Source organism: Nothobranchius furzeri, chromosome 16 (assembly GCF_043380555.1).
Source record: "Nothobranchius furzeri strain GRZ-AD chromosome 16, NfurGRZ-RIMD1, whole genome shotgun sequence".
Taxonomy (NCBI): domain Eukaryota; kingdom Metazoa; phylum Chordata; class Actinopteri; order Cyprinodontiformes; family Nothobranchiidae; genus Nothobranchius; species Nothobranchius furzeri.
The window spans coordinates 680,001-700,000 of record NC_091756.1 but is presented as its reverse complement, the minus strand read 5'-3'; the positions used below and the strand labels follow the sequence as shown (position 1 = coordinate 700,000).

Here is a 20,000-nt window from a genome sequence, read left to right as displayed (position 1 = left end):
CTGAGCCAGTCTAATTTCTTTAGAATGGGAAATTAATTGAATCTATACACAGACATTTTATGAAAGGGGGCACCGTTCACAAAATGGACAGAGAGGAAGTTGTTTGGACTCAAAAATCACTTTTTGGAGAACAGCTCAGTTAAAACCTACAGCAACAATCACTACGTCCTCCCTACTATAACACAGCAAGCTGCTGTGTTGCTCTGAGTATTTCATTCACTAAAACAAACAAATGCTTTATGCCTTCTTATACAGTCAAAACTAACTACTGCCAACTTAGAACACTGACCACAGACCATCCGTATGGCAAGAAGTATAAAACCAAGATGGGGATTTGAACCTGCAATGACATCTCAATTTTTTTAAATGAGGTTCTTTTTGCTTGGGACAAAAAGAACCTCATTTAACATTTAAAAAGAGGACATAATGAACATTGTAAGGAAACTGCAATGACATCCGTATATATGGCAGTCAAGGTTTCATCCCAGTGAACCACTGAGTGTGACTCCCCTCTATTACAGCCATGTTTTCTTTTGTAAATTCTGAAAAAAGTTTTACTTTTCAACTCAGTACAAATTTTTTTATTTTTTATGAGCAAATAGTATGTAGATGCAAGCAGTCGGAACGAGATGAAACGAAAATAGGGTTCACCTTACCCCCAAATTCCACTACCTCCGCTCCGGTCCGCCCCCGCCTTCCGCAGCCGCTCGCTTCCGAACTCAATTTTTACTGGTACCCGCTCTACAACGGCTCCGCTCCGGTGCGGAGACCTGAGGTGGGCAAACAAGCATGCGCGGGATTTTCGAGATCTTGCGATACAGTCCGAGCAGTAAACGCGGAAGTTAGATCCAAACACCTGTTGTGTGGGAGACACATCGGCATGAGCTGTTTAATCTGCCCATCATTTGTGTTGACAGATCAGCAGTGTTTGGATCAACAAAGTGTGACTACTTTGATAGTAGAAACTGTATTTATGGCTTACTTTTGTGCATTTAAACTTCAGCCGCCATTGATAGTTGTTAAAAGTTGTTAAACCTGTGCATATGAAACAAAAAACGCCTTTTGTTTATCGATTTATTGTGAAAAACGGAAATTGTGCTCGCTCCTTTTCCTGTTGGGCCGTTGTGATTTCTGTCCATTTACTGCGGAGGTGCTCCGGCGTCCGGCGAAAATAGGATCGATTCTATTTTTGCCGGAATAGAGGGCGGCGCACGGCGCCACACTGCCGGAGCACGGCCGCAGTAGTGGAATTGCTCTGATTGACTACAACGGGACCGATTTTGCTCCGGCGTTCGTGTCGGAGCGGAGCGCAGCGGAGCGGAGGTAGTGGAATTTGGGGGTTAGAACCTCATGAGGAGCCTAAGTGTGTTCAGTGTTTCCAATGTAGTTTTTATTAATCCTGCCCATCATATTTATTAAATTTGCACGCAGATCATTATGCAAGACGTTTGGCACAATAACAAAATGTATTTACCAGTTATTTTCCTGCACATTTATACATATAATTTCATGGGGACAGAAATGGATGGAAATGGCACCCATTCAGTGGAATGGGCCACATCACGTTCGTTTTATTTCAATAAATCAATCCATTGAGTTCTTTAATACTGATTGTAAAACCACAGAAGAGCAGCAATGTAGAATTCCTTGGCAGGGAACCCGCTCAACACTCACTTCATGCTCTGATGTAAATTGAGGCTTTTAAATAGGTGTGCATGAAGGGCACGAGCTACGGCACGGTCACGGGTGTTTCTGTGGAGATGCTCGTGTGCACTTTGGTGTAAATTCGGGATAAAATAATCAGCAGAATTATCATTTTTAAAAATGATCATTAACCCCAGCCCTATATATAAAATAAGTTTTGTATCAATCACATGTATCAAAGCTTCATAAATCAACAATCCAAGATATTGTAATTCCTCCATTTCCACTATATCACAATTATTAAAACCCTCTTGTTGTGTTGTAACATTGTTGCTGTTGTTTTGTTTATTGCGTGTTAGCTCCCAATGTCAAATGTATAAATGAAGAATCATGTAAAGCACCTTGAATTGCCATGTTGCTGAAGGTGTACTATACAAAAAAATGCCTGTGTGTGTTGGAAATAGGCAAGCCTAAAGGCCACATTTCCTCTGTTGGTTGACCCCTATGACCTTTGACACTTCCTAAGGTGCTGCGACTCTGACATTTTGCACAGTGAATGGCTCAACCCCCATGATGATCAGAATTTATTTTGAGATTCCTAGGTCAAAGCGTTTGAGAGTTAATCATTTTCCCTCCATTTTGTAATTTGGAACAAAAAAGTGAAATGTTGGCCTCTATACAGCAACCTTTGACCCCACTTAGGTTAAACTTAGCACAGGGGATGGCTCTAACCTCCCTGACAACATACTCAAACCTTGAGTTATTAGCTCCAAGTGTTTAAGCGTTATTTAGAAAAACATATTTAACAATGCCTCCTTTAATGTTGGGCTAACAAAGGAGCCGTTACTGACCCTTGCTGTCATGTACACAATAGGTGTGTTTCCACAATCGGAATTCCCGGTAATTCGACCAGAACGTCCCATACTCGCGTATCTCCACTGTAGCCAACCAGATCGTTTTTGGGGCCATTTCGGGGACCATCCGAGTCCCTGAATTCAGGTCTGTACCAAGCCCCAACCTCTGATTCTGAAGACTGTTCCTACCGTTGAAGTGACAACAATTGCAGTTCCCCATATTGGCTGGTGGCTGGCTGCAGAAAGGAACAAACTCCCATTGTTAATCATGCTAACTTCACAGGAGAAAGATCTTTACTGCCTTGTTAAAAAAATCATATTCAGTTTACCTTCATGACCAATCTGAGTCAGGTGATTTGTTTTATAACTCATCCATTTAGATGTAATTTAATCTTGATATTATGAATAATTAGGGTTGTGGCTTAGACGTCAGCACTAGTGCTGGTTGCTATCGTGGCTAACAGCTACCCCGTAGATGGCTGAGGCTCGCCTGCTGCTCCACAAGGCCCAAGCCTCGCAGTCACAGTAATACTGTGGTCGTTTCTTGGCTGGAGATAACCAGCAGCTGACACTGCCACCCTGCGAAGGAAAGATGCTCTAGATAATGAATATGATTAAGCTGATTTAATATTCTTTTGTTTATGCTTAGGAAGCAGAGTTGCGGTTCTCTGCTTAAAATTGCCTGCCAAATCTTGTTTGGTCAAGGTTAGCACCGGGTTAGCTCAGTTTAGTTCCACCGGCTCACTGCTATGGTTGTCAACTGTCCGCTCACCCACTCAACATTCTCACTCTCACCTCCACCATCTTTAGTAGCTAAGATGGCGGTGGTGGAAACCACCCTTTATGCTTCATCTAAGCTCTTCAGCTATCTGTAACGTTATGGGGGCCCCATCCATCTTTACCCAAAAGCCAAAAAATCCAGTCAACTTTCCCTGTAGTTCTAATACTGAAAATACACCAAACATGATATGTATATGTCAGTTATATCACTGCACAGTTCTAGTAGGCCTTCATTACAGGTAATACTCTGAACATCCACATTATGATACAGTGAAATTTTACAATAGCAGGTTGCTGTCATTTCCTAAAAGTAGGCCTTCATTATAACTTTTAATATAGTATTGTGAATTTTTATAGTATCATGCTGGTAGTGATTTGACTAATACATGATTTACTCTGAAATTATTATTGGTCATTATAATTTTGCACAGTACGCAATGAGTTGCTGCATTTTTACAATAGACTGCTATACTGGTTAAGGTTTCTATAGTACACAGCGAAACCACACACATTGTAAATACATTTAATGATCAGACAAAACTAAGAGAAAGGGAGGAAAAAAATTCTTTATTTTATTATTTTTTTGTATATTAGTTTCTTTTTATTTAAGGCATGTTGGGGTGTTGTGGGACAATGTAAGAATTTCAATTCATACTTTGAATCATAAATGTCATAATAAATGCATCTACAAAATATTTATGTTTTTAGTTTTCTAATTTCTAATTTCATTTAAGGTAATAATTTCAAAAAAACATTTTTAATAAAAAAAACTATTTAAACAAATGTCATGGCTATGAAATATTAAATTTGGAGGTGCTTTGGGTTGCAAAGCTCATACATTTAACACAGATCCGGACATTTTAGGTCCCCACTATAACCATGCCCATCCCCCACTCTGCTTGCACATGTGAAAGCATGCTGTTAGCTAACTGCTGGCTAATGAAACGGAGGCGTTGAATTTATCCACCCCTTCAGTATTGGCCAGGCTTCCATGAACACATAAAGCTATAAAACCATTACAGGAACATCTGTCTGTCAACAGTAGTCTCCCTAATTAGTTTCACCTACAATAATGATTAGGTTTCTTCCTGCACAATCAAAAAGGTATGTGAAAAAGAATTTAAGTGAGAGTGCCACGCTGGTGTGCGCTCGAGTTTAGATCGAGCGCTCCCTTTCAACATGAACAACTGCAGAGCGGTAGCAGTGGCAGACCCACGCTGTGCCTCACGAAGAGTAGACATGCGGCGGAGAACCAAGTAAAATGGTAAGTTTTACTTATATTAAGCTGCTAGTTAATCATATGTTGCCTTAAAACAACTCGTAGTAAGAATATTTGTATTGTGGGTAACTGGCTGTGTTATTTGTGTGGGTAACTGGCTGTGCTGTCTTACTAAAGTTTTTAATTTAATTACTTAGTATATCTGATGTTGTTTATTATCTAAAATGTTGAACTTCATAAAAATTATTCCAGGTTTAAAAAATACTGTTTTTGCTTAATTTCCTAAATGCTGCATTCACACTGCCCAAAGTGGCAGGAGCAACCAGATTCTATGTAAAGTCTGTGAGGTTAAAGTGCAGCTGCGTCTCTGCGGTGCTTTGCCCCAGATGAAGCATGCAGTGGTAATGCAACATAATATGCAGCAAACTGAACTTCTTTTGTGTGGAACACTGAAGTGTTCAATTTTGAATAACTAAAACATGAAATAGATAAAAGTTTAATGTAAAACATTTCAAACTAATTGGAATTATTTTTTACATTATTTAAGTTTTTCACAATTGTATTGTCACACAATTTTTTTTGTTTATTTCATTATATGTTATGTGTTAATTTAAATTTCAATACTTTGGTGTTAATCACTTGTGAAACATCTACATATGTACATATCTTGTGTGCTCCAAGCTCAACTCAGGAGTAGGCTATGATTAAATTTTGATCTGGGTTTGAGTAAAAAAAATTTTTTCAAAACTTTATTTAGAACTGCAACACTGGAAATGAAGCCATAAAAACAATTATTTGAATTCTTTTTTACATTATAACCGATTACTGATTGATATTTTGTGTAACTGACAGGAGAGTGAGCAGAGTTCCGGATCTGATGACGAATCTAAATGTGAAGGTATGAAAGGAAAAGCATGCATCCAAATGGAAATTAAGTTAGAATTGTCTTAACACTAACACTAAATGTATAACAGGGAGAGCTGCGGCTCATGAAGTGCAGCGTGCCTACTTGGATGAGTCTGTGTCTCCCAGGTCAGATACTGAAGTTTCTCCAAGCAAAATATTGAACCCCGGATGGCCTCCCAACCTACTCCTCACTTGTAAGTGCAACATCCAATTTAAATAAATGACTGCTGACCCACAAATTAGTCAAGATAACCAATCAAAGCAATTTATCCAAATTTGTGGGGCAATGAATTTTGCTTGAATATTTAAGTAACAGGTCAGTAAAAATAAAGTACTGTGTTGTGTAGGTTACTTAAGCTATAAGCAGGTTTATGCTGACTTTCCCTACAAATGCCTTGAATTTTTGAGAAAATTACAGCAGGGCTGAGCTCAAATCATGGTGGTGGCAGCCTGTCACGTACAGTCACAGCAGCCACGAGATTTCCAGCAGACAGCCACGGGATTTTCAGCAACAGCAACGGCCATGGCCAGCCACGGGTTTTCCAGCAACAGGCACGGGATTTCCGGCAGCCAGTCGCAGCAGCCATGATATTTCCAGTAACAGCCACGGACGGCCACGAGTTTTCCAGCAATATCCACTAAATTTTTGGCTGTCAGCCACGGCAGCCATGATATTTCCGGTAACAGCCACATACAGCCACAAGTTTTCCAGCAATAACCACGGGGTTTTCAGCAGCCAGTCGCAGCAGCCACGGGATTTCCAGCAACAGCCACGAGATTTCCAGCAGCCAGCCATGGAGAGCCACGAGAATTGCAACGAAGCGAGAATTTTTTTAGCAACAATTGCCACTTGCAATGGGTTGATTTATATATTTTTTCCCAGAGTTGCTACTTTAAGTCCCATGGCAGCCTAGTTTTTTTTAACGTAATTAAATCCGAAAGACTGATATTGAATTTAAAGTCAGACGTTTAGGCAACATAACCACATAAGAGAGACAAAAAAATCAATCAGTGCAGTGCCAGTGAAAATAATATAATTCAGAGCTGTTGTTGTAACCTCTAGGTTTCAGTGTTTTACATATGATTTCTGGGTTTTCACTGCAGGTGAAAAGCTTTGCAGTAAAATAACTTTACAGTTGGCGTGATTATAATTTGTCTGTATCATGTTATAATAACATTGCCATGATTTTTTAAAAGAACTTTATTGAACAAACAAAAGTTGTACAAGCAAATTCACAAAAGTTATAATCTATAAAGAACATTCAAAAACTAATAAAATACTTGGAGTGAAATTAACAAATTAAAACTGAAATACATAAGAAAAAAATATAAACCAAAATAAAAAATAAAAACCCACATCTGCTATTAAGATAAAATGAAATTTGAGAATTGAAAGTTTTCCAATATTTCTGATTATTTTACATTGCCATAAGGAATGGTAACAAAATAAGTAATCAGATTAGATTCTTTGAAATAATTCAGCAGCAGAGACAAATACTCCATTTTGATTTATGTAGTAGTGAGCGACAGCAGTGCCCTGACCAATCACAAGCTTGCGCTCTCCGTCTTGACGGATGGATGTTTATAATAGTGGGCTCAACTCCGTACGTACTTGCGTGCCTGCCAGGGGCCCTACGCAAGGACGGATAATGGTGTTGCGTGTCTCCGCACTGATGCAGACGGGGAAGCTTGAATTAGGCTTTAGGTCTCGTTGGAATTGGAAACCTCGTGGCTGCCGCGGCTGGCTGCTGGAAATCTCGTGGCTGCCGCGACTGGCTGCCGGAAATCTCGTGGCTGACTGCTGAAATCTCGTGGCTGCAGCAACTGGTGGTTGGGAAGCTCGTGGCTGTCCGCGGCTGGCTTCCAGAAATCTCGTGGCTGTCCCGTGACTGGCTGCCACAGACACGATTTGAGCCTGCTGTCTCTCGAAATTTATTTGAAAATGGTAGATGGCCAGCATTTGTATAGCCCTTTAACTACTCCTTGAGGATCTCAAAGCTTTCTCAGTTTTACATAATATTTGCTATCAATTCTTTATGACTCCATTCCTAAATAAATAATTAGAATAAGTGTTTTGCATACAGTATAAACATTAGCAATTAACTGAAACTCCTACTGGTGTTTATTCTCATCTGTCTTTTTTTCTTCCTCAAGCTGGTTCTGATGAGATTGAAATTACACTTCTGCCAATCATAAGTTTAAGTATTAAGGGCTTACACAACGGGGTAAGGATGTCACATGGGATTAAGCCTAAACATGGATTGCTATTAACATGGTTCAGATAAGACAGGGGTGTCAAACTCCAATCCACGAGGGTCGGTGTTCTGCAAAGTTTGTGTTCCAGTTTCAACACACCTGAATTATATGCTAAATTGCCTCCTCAGCAGGCAACTAGGTTATATGGGGTTATACTTCTGTCCTAATTGTGATTCAAGTGTGCTGAGATGGTATGACTTTCTGCCATTTTCAATTTAACAGTGCCCTTAGCTCTCAGACTGCAGGTTTACTGGTAGTTCCTAGGATTTCTAAAAGTAGAATGGGTGGCAGATCTTTCAGCTACCAGGCTCCTCTCCTATGGAACCAGCTCCCAGGATTGGTTCGTGAAGCAGACAACATGTCTGTCTTGAAAAGTAGGCTGAAAATCTTCTTCTTTGACAAAGCTTACAGGTAGACATATTACTGTTAATAGCTTCTGCTTTAGGCTATGCTGTTGGAAGACACTGACTCGTTTTCTTCCCTTTTACAATTCCTTAATTGCATTATTTGCTGTTATTACAACTGCTAACCTGATCTGGTGCTCTGCTTAGCGGGATGCCTCAATGAACGAGGGCCTTCACTGGGCTGGTGCTCCAGTGGTTGAATGTTCTCCCTGTCAACTTGTGAACTTTTGCTCCTGCATCAGTTCTGTTATTCTTTCTGTGTCTCTGCTCTGTCTCCTCCAACCATCAGACGGTCTCGGCAGATGACTGCTGGTATGGGGCATGGTTCTGGTGGAGGTTTCTTCCTGTTAAAAGGGAGTTTTTCCCTCTCCACTGTTGCTTCATGCTTTTTAGTGAGAGGGATTGCTTGGGCTGAATCCGCATGTCAGGGTCACAACTGCTGGGCAATTAAACAGTTGTCTGGGATAGAAAACTTTAGAACTGAGCAAATATATAGAAATGTCTGTCCTGTAAAGTGCCTTGAGATGGCGTTTGCTGTGAATAAGCACTGGAGAAATAAACTGAATTAAGTTGACTGAACCTGGAACCAAGTTCTAATATAAGCTCTTAGTAAAATATTTAAACGCTTGTTTTTTAAAAGGTGAAACAGTTAGGTCTTTGTCTTTTCTTTTCCAGGAAGACAGTCATCACATTCAGCGTTTGAAGAAACTGACAGCTCATCATGGCAAATGTGAGCGCAGTTTTGAGAAGGCTTATGCAATGCAGACAAAGGAGGAGCAGGACAGAACATTAACGTTGCATCATCAACTGAACATGAAGGTTGGTGCTATTTGACGGCTAGATAACGTCGCAATAAAACAATTTAAAATAACAATCCAGCAGAGTAGAGTTTTAAGATGGGTTTCGAATGTTGTTTCTGCCTGTAACAAAAAATATCTAAGTGAAGGTTTTGGTGTAGCTCTTTAGTTGGACTGGAGGGTGGTAAAATAGATAAGATTTTTTGCATATTGACCTGGCACCAAACCAGTGCTTAATTCGGAAAAGAAACATTCCCAGAACGTAAAAAGTGACGTCACACCAAACTTCACTAAAGACAAAATAGATGTCGTAGCACGCACGGGGTGGGGGTGGGGGTGGGGGGTTGTTCCGGTTGATTCGCTGGAGTTTTTGACAATTAAAAATTGCGCCCACATTTTCAAGTTAAAACACATTTCTTTCAACAACAGTAGTTTTTGAATCATTACTGTTCCCCTGCTTCAGCCCTCCTCTTCTTGCGCAGCAGCCGCAATCTCTCTGGTGTTCCTGCAGCCTCAGAGTTCCTGCTGCTCTAAACATTGAAAGAATAATTTCATTTTCTGTTCCTCACTTCTGATTATTTGCAATTGTGTCTGTTTGTTGCAACCACCAGGTACAAAAATGAACTTCTTTTTATTTGACTATTTTTCTGTCCTGTCTCTGTTATCTTCCTGCATCTCCTCTCAATCCTAATGAAAAACTGCTACATGTCTTCATGTTTTTCACCTCATAAATTAACTGTAGTTTAAAAAGATCTACGGACCGCAAAAATAGCAGAGTGCGCACCGGCCGCACCGGTAAGGTGCGTCAGCAGAGGACAAAACTGGTGATGCATTCCGCTCCGCAGCAGCGAAACGCATCAGACACAAATAAAAGACAGAAATAATTAAAGGATATGAGCCGACATGAACGATCACATGTTAACTTTGTTTTTGGGGTGGCGAAACTTTGAGAATGTTACTGTGACCGTGCTCAGGACACATCTGTCTGGAGCGCGTACGAGCTCTGCGCCTCTCAGCTCTAAATAATCCCCGGAGAGTCCACATGAATAATGTAATATAAGTAGAACCAGGATCGTTTTGGGCTTCCGTACAGGGTGTGAAAGCAGAGGGCTGCCAGGGGAGCCATCCTTTGGGGTGAGCTGAGATCCCTTTAGCTCACCAGTAATTCGAACCCTGTGTATAGCACAAGTTGGTCGCGTGAGTTGCTGGATCCTAGCAGACCGTTGCTCAAACGGTCCTTTCAAAATAAGACAGTTCCCGGATCTTGTTCTGGCAAGATCCGGCTCAAATTAAGCACTGCGCCAAACCATACTTGCCTTGCTGCTACTGTCGTACTGAGGTTTAATATTTGTTTCCATCCCAACTCAGTTATTACATGCATTTTTAATAAATGTAACTTTAGTAAGTTAGCCTTGAATGGGATGCCTACTATATTTTGTTAGTCAAAAATGTTTGGTTTGTTTTGATTTACAGAGTTCCACTGGAATAGACATTCCAAAAGTTATTGCTAACCACTTCACATCATTCTTCTTTTTTCTTCACAAAATTAGGGTCATCATCTGAAAGTGAAGATACCATCACCCTTAATGAAACTCCACCTGATGTGATCCAAGATGACAGCGTTCCTATGCTCACAAGAACCCAAAGTGTAATTATAAGTTTGTCTTCAAATGTTAATGTATAATCTCAATTAGGGTTGTCACGGTGTGAAAATTGAACCTCACGGTTATTGTGACCAAAATTATCACGGTTTTCGGTATTATCGCAGTATTTTTTTAAACATGTTACATTTTCAGACAACTAAATAAACCCTGTATATCAGGAAAATATTGTCCTCAGTTTGTGTCTATATGTTGCCTAAAATTTGTTATTTTGTAATTATGTTGTTTATTTGTTTACATTTTTCCCCTTTAGTCTTTAAAATACCAATAGTTGCCCATAACTTTTTATTTTTTGTCTGTTGGATGTCATCATTTTAAAAATATTAGATCAGATGATACTCAGTACTCAAGTAGCCTTCTAATCAGATTCTCCAATAGCATATTTACCTTTATCTAACGTATTAATTATTCCATCGGTTGCTTCCATTATTGCAAGTGCTGTTGTCCTCTTTTCTCTGAATCCGTACTGACCATGGTCTAGTATTTCGTGTTTATTTAAAACGTTTTCTAGTCTGATATTAAATAGTTTTTCCAGGATTTTTGAAAATTGAGGAAGAAGTGATACTGACCTGTAGTTGTTAAATAGATGTTTATTCCCTTGCTTAAAAATTGGTATTACTTTAGCTACTTTCATTTTCTGAGGAAATAAACCAGTTTGGAAGGATAAGTTAAATATAAAAGTTAATGTTTTAGAATAACATCAATAACTATTTTAAACAACACCATATCAATACCGTCTCAATCAGTGGAGACTTTGTTGTTACATTTATCAACAACTGATTTAACTTCCAACTCATCCACTGCTGAGAGGAAGATTGAGTCAGGGTAGTTTTTTTTTTTAATTTTTTTATCAGTGGTTCACTTATTGTCTGTCTTTTTTGGCTTGGTATATTTGCTGCTAGCTCTGGGCCTACATTCACAAAATATTCATTCATTCTATTAACTACTTTTATTTTATCATAAATATCACTTTGATTATCAGTAAAGTATTCAGGGTATACCATTTTCTTTTTCCCACCATTACTTAATTTGTTTAGTACGGTATATCTCAGACACCTTTTAAGTTATTCTTATTTTCATTTAGGATTTTTCTGTAATATATCTTTATACTAGTTCTTATTATTTCAGTTAATTTACTTTTGTAAACTTTATATCTGATTTCAGCTTCCTTAGTTCATAGTTTAATAAAATTCCTATAAAGACTTGTTTTTCTTTTTACAAGCATTTTGGAATTCTTTAGTTAGCCATGGGAGATTTTTATACTTATGACTTCCATTAATGACCTTGACTGGACAATTCTTATTGTAAAGTGTCTTAAATATGTCAATAAATTTACTATATGCCATATCAACGTCATCTTCCCTATAGACTACATCCCAGTCTTGGGACATCAATTCCCCTTTAAATGCAGCAATTAAATCGTCTGTTCGTAATCTCTTATATATCTATTTCCCTGATTTTCTTTGACACCTACTTTCTTTAATTCCATTGCTGATGTCAAAATATACATATATAGGTCAGTGGTCACTAATATAATTTATTAGTATGCCACCTGAAATATTTTTTTCAACACAAATTGTAAAAATATTGTCCATCAAGGTTGCACATTGTGCCGTAATTCTTGTTGGTCGTGTGATCTTCTGGAACAGGGATAAGCTATACATCATGTCTAAGAAATCTTCAGTATGTTTATGCAGTTTTGACTTCATGAGATCAATGTTAAAGTCCCCACAGATGAAAATATCCTTTTGGCCAATTTTTGTGTACATTTTCTCTATACAGGTTTTAAACTAATCCATATCCGATCCTAGGGCTCTGTATATACAGCTAACTAGTATATTGTAAAGGGTTAATTTACATTTATTTAATGAACCATAAGACGTAGGGCTGGGCGATATGGCAAAAATAGAATATCACGATTTTTCCAATATTTTATCACGATTTCGATTTTATCACGATTTTTTATCCATGGATAGCATAACTTCAATTGCATATTAAAGAAGAGAAACATTGAATAAATAAACATTTATTCATATTAGGGATAATCAGCACAGTGCTAACACGCTTATATTTTAAACTCACACCAGAGATGATAAAAGCCCTGAGAGAAACAATTACAAAAATCAGTTTTTCTCGTTTTTCAAGTAACTTAACATAAATTAAAATCGTAAACATATTTAAAGTGCAAACATGTCAATTGCAAACGTATTGTGCAAACATTAACTTGTTAAAAATACTATGTAGCTCCCAGTTGCTCATGTAGTGGATAGTTCAGCTCAAATACGGCTCTGATGTGCGGCTGGACCAGAGATCGCTTGTGGTAGCAAAAAACTGCGCATTCTGAATATTTTCTGCAACAAGTCTAAGTAAAGTAAAATTTTCCAGTGCAGATTGGAGACAACCCATAGAAGCACTGATTTGATCTCATTTCAGAGAAAAATAGAACAGGTTAGATGCACCTAATAAATAAAATTACTAACAAACTCAGGAATGTTTCTTTGCTTCACTGTTCTGGTGCTGAAAATATCACTAATGCGGATCAAAGGAGATATACAGATGAATGCACCTCTTATTATTTGGAAACTACATTTACTGCAGCTGGCAGAGGCAGAGATTGTTTCTATTGATACACGGAATTTACAGAATCATTTTAAATTGTAATAGGGGAAGACTGCAGGAGGGAGCGGTAAAATACAGGGGGTCCCCAGCAAAAACAAGAAACTACGAGTCTGATAAAACCCGCTGGTTTTCCATCAGGCAGTCACGGGGCAGCTCCAACGACCCAGTGGCCAAGGCGAGCTCAGTCCGGCTCGGCAGAGGGTGAACGAGCCGTGGCGATGTCGTGCTCTGCTTAAGAAGAAGTGTTATTTTCCTGCTTCAGAAGAAGCGTCCAACATGTTTTTACGCTTTCTCCGAGACATGTCACATCGCTAAGTTGTTAGCGCCGTGCGCTAAGGAAACCCTGCGATCCTCTTCGGAACGAAAACCTCGTTGTCGCTCAGCCGCGGCCGAAGCCATGTTTGTTCACACACAGGTGAAAACAAGCGGGGCACTAATATATTACTATGACTCACTCTGATTGGTTAAGGGTCAAACAAAGGCGTGTCATTCGCCTGAGGTAAGTTCCATTTTCATTCAGAGGCAGAAATTCAACAGCAGAGCTATGAATCTTGATAAAAAGGTCTCTCAAAAATGACAGACCGTCAGATGTGTAGATCGTAAAACGGTCTAAAACCGTCATATCGCCCAGCCCTAATAAGACGTAAGATTCCATAGTAAATATGAAATCAATCTTATGGATCTTTGGGTACTTTTAACCAGAAGATTGGAACTTTTTATTGCAGGGACTATGTAACACTTCGTATTAACTGAGAGACAACAGAAGAGCGAGTCACCTTTAAAATTTAAGATTTATTTCTAAACAATTTTAAACAAGATTAACTCTAAATTCTAAGTGAATGGATGGATCTTAGTGTGAATGAGACATGAGATGAGGGTTAGGGTTAGGCTTAAGAGCTATTAAATTCTTTATGGAGCACACCCTTTAGTTATTATCCTGATGCTTTACCAAGATGCACCAGAGGTAGACTCCCAGAGATCGGTGCACAGCCCGGAGGCCGGGCCTGGCCTGGTGGTTGGAGCAGGGCCTAGTCTGGTAGCAGGAGCTGAGCTTACCGGGCCTGGTCTGGTAGCAGGAGCAAAGCCTGTTGCTGGAGCAGAGCCTGGTTTGGTAGCAGGAGCAGAGCCTGTTGCTGGAGCAAAGTCTGGTGTAGTAGCAGGAGCAGAGCCTGTTCTGGTAGCAGGAGCAGAGCCTGTAGCCGGGCCTGAACTGGTAGCAGGAGCAGAGCCTGTTGCTGGAGCAGAGCCTGGTGTGGTAGCAGGAGCAGAGCCTATTCTGGTAGCAGGAGCAGAGCCTGTAGCTGGAGCAGATCATGGTGTGGTAGCAGGATCAGAGCCTGTAGCAAAACCACTGAGTGACAAGCTGGAGAGCTAGGGGGAATGAGTCTCTTGAATTGTTAAATTCATAATTATTCTTGGAAAGAGACCAACTCTTATCTGCCCCTGGGAACCCCGTAAGGCATAGTGTAATTTCAATATGGGGGTGTCCGCGACATGGTTTAAATGTAGATAGCGTGCACTGCGGCTGCTTTATATGGTGACTCGTTGCATTCTCCCTCAACCCAAATCCTCGGATCACACATTTTAGCTACAACGTTAACTTGCCTTGCATTGATTGTAGAGTGGTGGGTGATGGTCACGCAGATGTGTCATGAGATTTGAAGCGTTGCTGCCTTTCACAGACACTTTTTCCTGCACGTGCTGCAAACAGGATAGCCGTCTTCTATCAACTGTCCCTCGGCATTCTTCAAATATCCAAAAAATGCCCATACTTCCCACTTTGTCTTCTTTGAGGGATAATAAATGTCCTGAGCGCTGCCGTCTCCTCCTTTGGCCATTATTTCAGATTTAGCTTCAAGAAAGTTTTGGTTGTAAATAACAAAGTGCGCATGTGCCACCGGCAACTTCAGCAGACAATACGGTGGCTGGTAAGGGTCACCGCACCTACACCGCAGCCATGGTAATCCACCGAGATAATACATTTTTTTAAAAACAAGACGATCATTATTATTGTCAACTTTTTTTTACCAGTGTTTACCGCTACACCGGTTACCGTGACAACCCTATTCTCAATCATTAAGGACATAATTATGAATTGAAAAGAAAGTAACTGGACTTCTTGTCTTGAAAATGTTCCGTCTTTCTTCCAAGAGACTTCTTAAGAACTGAAAAGTCCAGCCCCTATCCTTTTAACTCAAGATTTGTCTTTTGTCAAACTAGAGCTGGGAGATATAAGACTTGTCATATCACGATACATCTTTTTTCCTTTCAGGTGATATATATATATCACGATATAAGTCAAACTACTCTTTATGTAAAATTTAAATGTGCCGTTGCTTTTAAGTAATATGTGAAATCATCAGAAGTTTGTTTTGATTTAAATATTTAGTTTCCTGTCAAAGGTTCAGCAAAACAGTCGTACTGAGGGAACATAACAGATCTGTTTCAGATGACTAAAATAAAAAAGGGTCATATTAAAAACTAAAGTCAGGACTAAAGCGTTCTAGTTTACAAAGAGAACACAAAAATGACTTAACTGCTTGGTCAACTCCACTTAGAAACAAAATATCAATTCTAAAAATAAATTTCAGTGTACAGTAAGTTTTACAGGAGAATAGACATAAAATTGACAAACCTTTCGTCAATATCAAATGAATAAGCTAAGAACTAAAAGCAAATTATCCCAATCTGTCCTTGTATAGTTTTTTTAAATAGTTTAATTCAGTTGGCTATGAAAAAAGGAGGGAAGAACTATATTGTGATAGTCTCATTTTACTATTGAAAATAGGTTATATTGCTATACATATCATTATTGTTTTATTGTCCAGGTCTATGTCAAACTTTTACTGAATTGTATGAGATCTTCACTTGCTGTGACTCAGGAACACATTAAACAAGTTTTTTCCTGTAATCATCACCCCATCCATCACTCTTTACTAGGGCTGGGCGATATGGCAACAATAGAATATCACGATTTTTCCAATATTTTATCACGATTTCGATTTTATCACGATTTTTTATCCATGAATAGCATAACTTCAATTGCGTATTAAAGAAGAGAAACATTGAATAAATAAACATTTATTCATATTAGGGATAATCAGCACAGTGCTAACACACTTATGTTTTAAACTCACACCAGAGATGATAAAAGCCCTGAGAGAAACAATTACAAAAATCAGTTTTTCTCATTTTTCAAGTAACTTAACATAAATTAAAATTGTAAACATATTTAAAGTGCAAACATGTCAATTGCAAAAGTATTGTGCAATTATTAACTTGTTAAAAATACTATGTAGCTCCCAGTTGCTCATGTAGTGGATAGTTCAGCTCAAATACGGCTCTGATGTGCGGCTGGACCAGAGATTGCTTGTGGTAGCAAAAAACTGCGCATTCTGAATATTTTCTGCAACAAGTCTCTAAATAAAGTAAAATTTTCCAGTGCAGATTGGAGACAACCCATAGAAGCACTGATTTGATCTCATTTCAGAGAAAAATAGAACAGGTTAGATGCACCTAATAAATAAAATTACTAACAAACTCAGGAATCTTTCTTTGCTTCACTGTTCTGGTGCTGAAAATATCACTAATGCGGATCAAAGGAGATACACAGATGAATGCACCTCTTATTATTTGGAAACTACATTTACTGCAGCTGGCAGAGGCAGAGATTGTTTCTATTGATACACGGAATTTACAGAATCATTTTAAATTGTAATAGGGGAAGACTGCAGGAGGGAGCGGTAAATTACAGGGGGTCCCCAACAAAAACAAGAAACTACGAGTCTGATGAAACCCGCTGGTTTTCCATCAGGCAGTCACGGGGCAGCTCCAGCGACCCAGTGACCGAGCTCAGTCCGGTACCGACACCGGCTCGGCAGAGGGTGAACGAGCCGAGGCGACGTCGTGCTCTGCTTAAGAAGAAGTGTTATTTTCCTGCTTCAGAAGAAGCGTCCAACGTGTTTTTACGCTTTCTCCGAGACATGTCACGCCACTAAGTTGTTAGAGCCGCGCGCTAAGGAAACCCTGCGTTCCTCTTCGGAACGTGTCGCTCAGCCGCGGCGAAGCCATGTTTGTTCACACACAAATGAAAACAAGCGGGGCACTAATATATTACTATGACTCACTCTAATTGGTTAAGGGTCAAACAAAGGCGTGTCATTCGCCTGAGGTAAGTTCCTTTTCATTCAGAGGCAGAAATTCAACAGCAGAGCTGTGAATCGTGATAAAAACGGTCTCTCAAAAATGACAGACCGTCAGATGTGTAGATCGTAAAACGGTCTAAAATCGTCATATCGCCCAGCCCTACTCTTTACATACTTAACTCTTTTTATTTGGGCATCCATTCACAGAGTTCCTGTGGGGTCTTAAGTTTAAAATAAATTTCTCTAGATTTAAGGCCTTAAAAACATCCAGGTAGCCGGGAAGCGTTGGCCGTAGAAAACACACTGAAACGCTTTCTGTCTTCCTTCGAGGTAGGGGTGGGTGATTAATTGATTTTAAATAGAGATTACAGTATGGGTTGGGAACAATTATTAGAAGCAAAATTAGTGATTTTTCTTTTTTTTTTTTTTTTTTGTTAACATGTTTCAAGTACCTAGCGACAACTCTAGCCACCTGTGTTAGCGAATATCTGAGACTCAGAGATCGCTGTGAAGCACAGATTTACAGCGGTTAGCTTCATTCGTTCTGTATGGTCAGTCGGCTCTTTCCATGGAGCAGCGGGGCTGCCGTCTGCTCCAGCCCTGCTGCTGCAGCAGGTAGCTGTTGTCATAAAGTGAAACTGAAAATGGATCTTGCAGCTTGAAGTTGCCTCTGTATGACTGATGCTACCCGTGCTTAGGTGGAAAGATATATACATATTCTGTCAAATGTGTCAAAACTTGTCTTTAAATTCCATGAACATCAAATATTACATCCAGGGGACATTTCCAACAGAATCAGAAAATAACGTATTGTTCCATTGACTCTCATCCATTATTTTTTTGTCCATGGGAACAAATGACTGGAAGTAGAAGGGTGGGGCTTAGGCTCCCCATACTTAAACATAATGAACAACCCTTTGGGTCAAACAGTAGTATATGCTATCTCATTGCAAATGGATGTACTTTTATCTTTCTGTTGCTGTTTATCAGTATCACTATTTATCAATATTTGCCCTTTATTTTTTCCAAGACAAAGCACAACTTTATTTAACTCATAAGAGAGAAGATTCTCTTTTATAAAGGCAAAAATCATTAAATGGAGTTTAAAGGCCACTATTAATGTTCAATAAATTTAGGTCATCATCAGCATTAATTAAAAATTGTGTTAAATAGTCAAGATCTCAGTTTCAATCAAAATAATCATGATTAACATTTTTGCCATGATCTAGCAGCCCTGCGTGTTATCAACGTAGGGCTGCCGTAGTGTTTGGGCTGATGTTGCAATATTTACAGGTTATTCACAAGTGCAGGATTTGAATTGTCAGTATGTGGCATTTGTAGTTTGTGTACAGCCAGCAAATTAGAAAGTGCTGAGTCCAGTAGGTGGCTCGTTGTTAAAACACCGGGAAGTGTGTTTTGAACCACATTGGTTTCACAGTTGGTTTGGACAATCACTGGTGTTATGGATTAATGCGGTTTTGGGTTAACTGGTTTCCTACTTCTGTTAGCGTTGGTGTCAGTCCATAGGTGACATGGTGGACCACCTTGGTCCAACTGACTCCACGCTTCCCTCGATCTGAAAATACGGTCTGCTCTGCTCGGCAGAAGGATAGTTTAAAAGCTCTGTACAGGGCTGGATCTGCACAATTTGGGGCCGAGCTGAGCTTAGTGGGAAAGGGCTATATGGTAGAGAAACACAGTTGGCCACAAAAAGCATTTAGCGGGTTCAAGCTATCATCCAGTTTTGGTCACCACCCCACACTTCTTTGTCTTCCTCGGTATCCGGTCCCTCTGGTCTCCAGTGCATAACCGCAGCATGTAGTGAGCTCCATTTGGCTACATTTTTATCCAGTAACCTATCAAAATCAGAGGTGCTTTGGAATTTCCATATGATTACAAAACATCTCATATAACAGTAGTTGTGACATCAGCAGCATCAAACATTGGAATCATTTAACTTTCTATTAATGTCATGTTGATATTAAATTTTGTTCACAGCAGTCTAAAATGGTCTTTAAAAGGTCCTAAATCTAACTTGCTTAAAACTGCAAGAATCCTGCATTCAGTCACAGCATTCTGCTTATATGATATTGGGAGCAGTTTATCTAGAAGTAAAAGCCCAGGTCTCTGTTTTAAAATACTATTCCAAATTGTTTACTATTAGTTTTTTACGTGTCTTGCCTCAATTCTGAACATAATGTACATCATGCTGAATTCTGTTACTGTGATCAGCGGCCATCATCCGAAACTGTTATATTTAGGGATGTCCCGATCCAATATTGACATTGGATATTTCTCTGATATCTGCCTAAAAAAAGCTCTATCGGATTTTATTTGACAGCATTAAAAATCTCCGGTATTTTTTTTTTTTTTTTTTTTTTTTTTTAACGTGTCCTGTCTGGCTGTGAAGCAAGCAGAATTGATGTCTGAATGCTGGTAACAAGCCTTACAGTTTTACTCTCAGGTGGAGCATCAGAGCATCTGCTTTTAATGTCTCAGGTGGAGCATCAAAGAGTCTGCTTTTAATGTCGCACCTGATATTTAAAACTTTATTGTTATTGTTTTTGAATGCTTTGTAATTTCGACCAGACACGGAGACAGAGGTGAAAGAGAAAGGAAAAGAGAAAAGGTGGGGAGAGAGGGGGTTAGGTGGGGGGGGGATTCAACAAAAATAAACAATAATGAACAAGAGTCTGCTTCTAGACCTGCAAAATG

General features: G+C 39.3%; 1 protein-coding gene and 1 long non-coding RNA gene across 5 annotated transcripts in view; one reads left to right on the top strand and one right to left on the bottom strand.

The window, feature by feature from the left end:
* tdrkh (tudor and KH domain containing) overlaps positions 1–20,000 on the bottom strand; it is a 96,568-nt gene that overhangs the window by 52,766 nt on the left and 23,802 nt on the right. The gene's annotated exons all lie outside the window — the stretch shown is intronic.
* LOC129163521 (uncharacterized) lies at positions 2,063–11,249 on the top strand. Of its 2 annotated transcripts, XR_011516804.1 has the most exons (4): positions 2,063–4,542; positions 5,350–5,597; positions 8,739–8,882; positions 10,411–11,249. It is a non-coding gene; the product is annotated as an uncharacterized lncRNA (long non-coding RNA). The 2 variants fall into 2 exon arrangements; XR_011516803.1 differs by lacking the exon at positions 2,063–4,542 and having other exon boundaries at positions 4,798–5,597.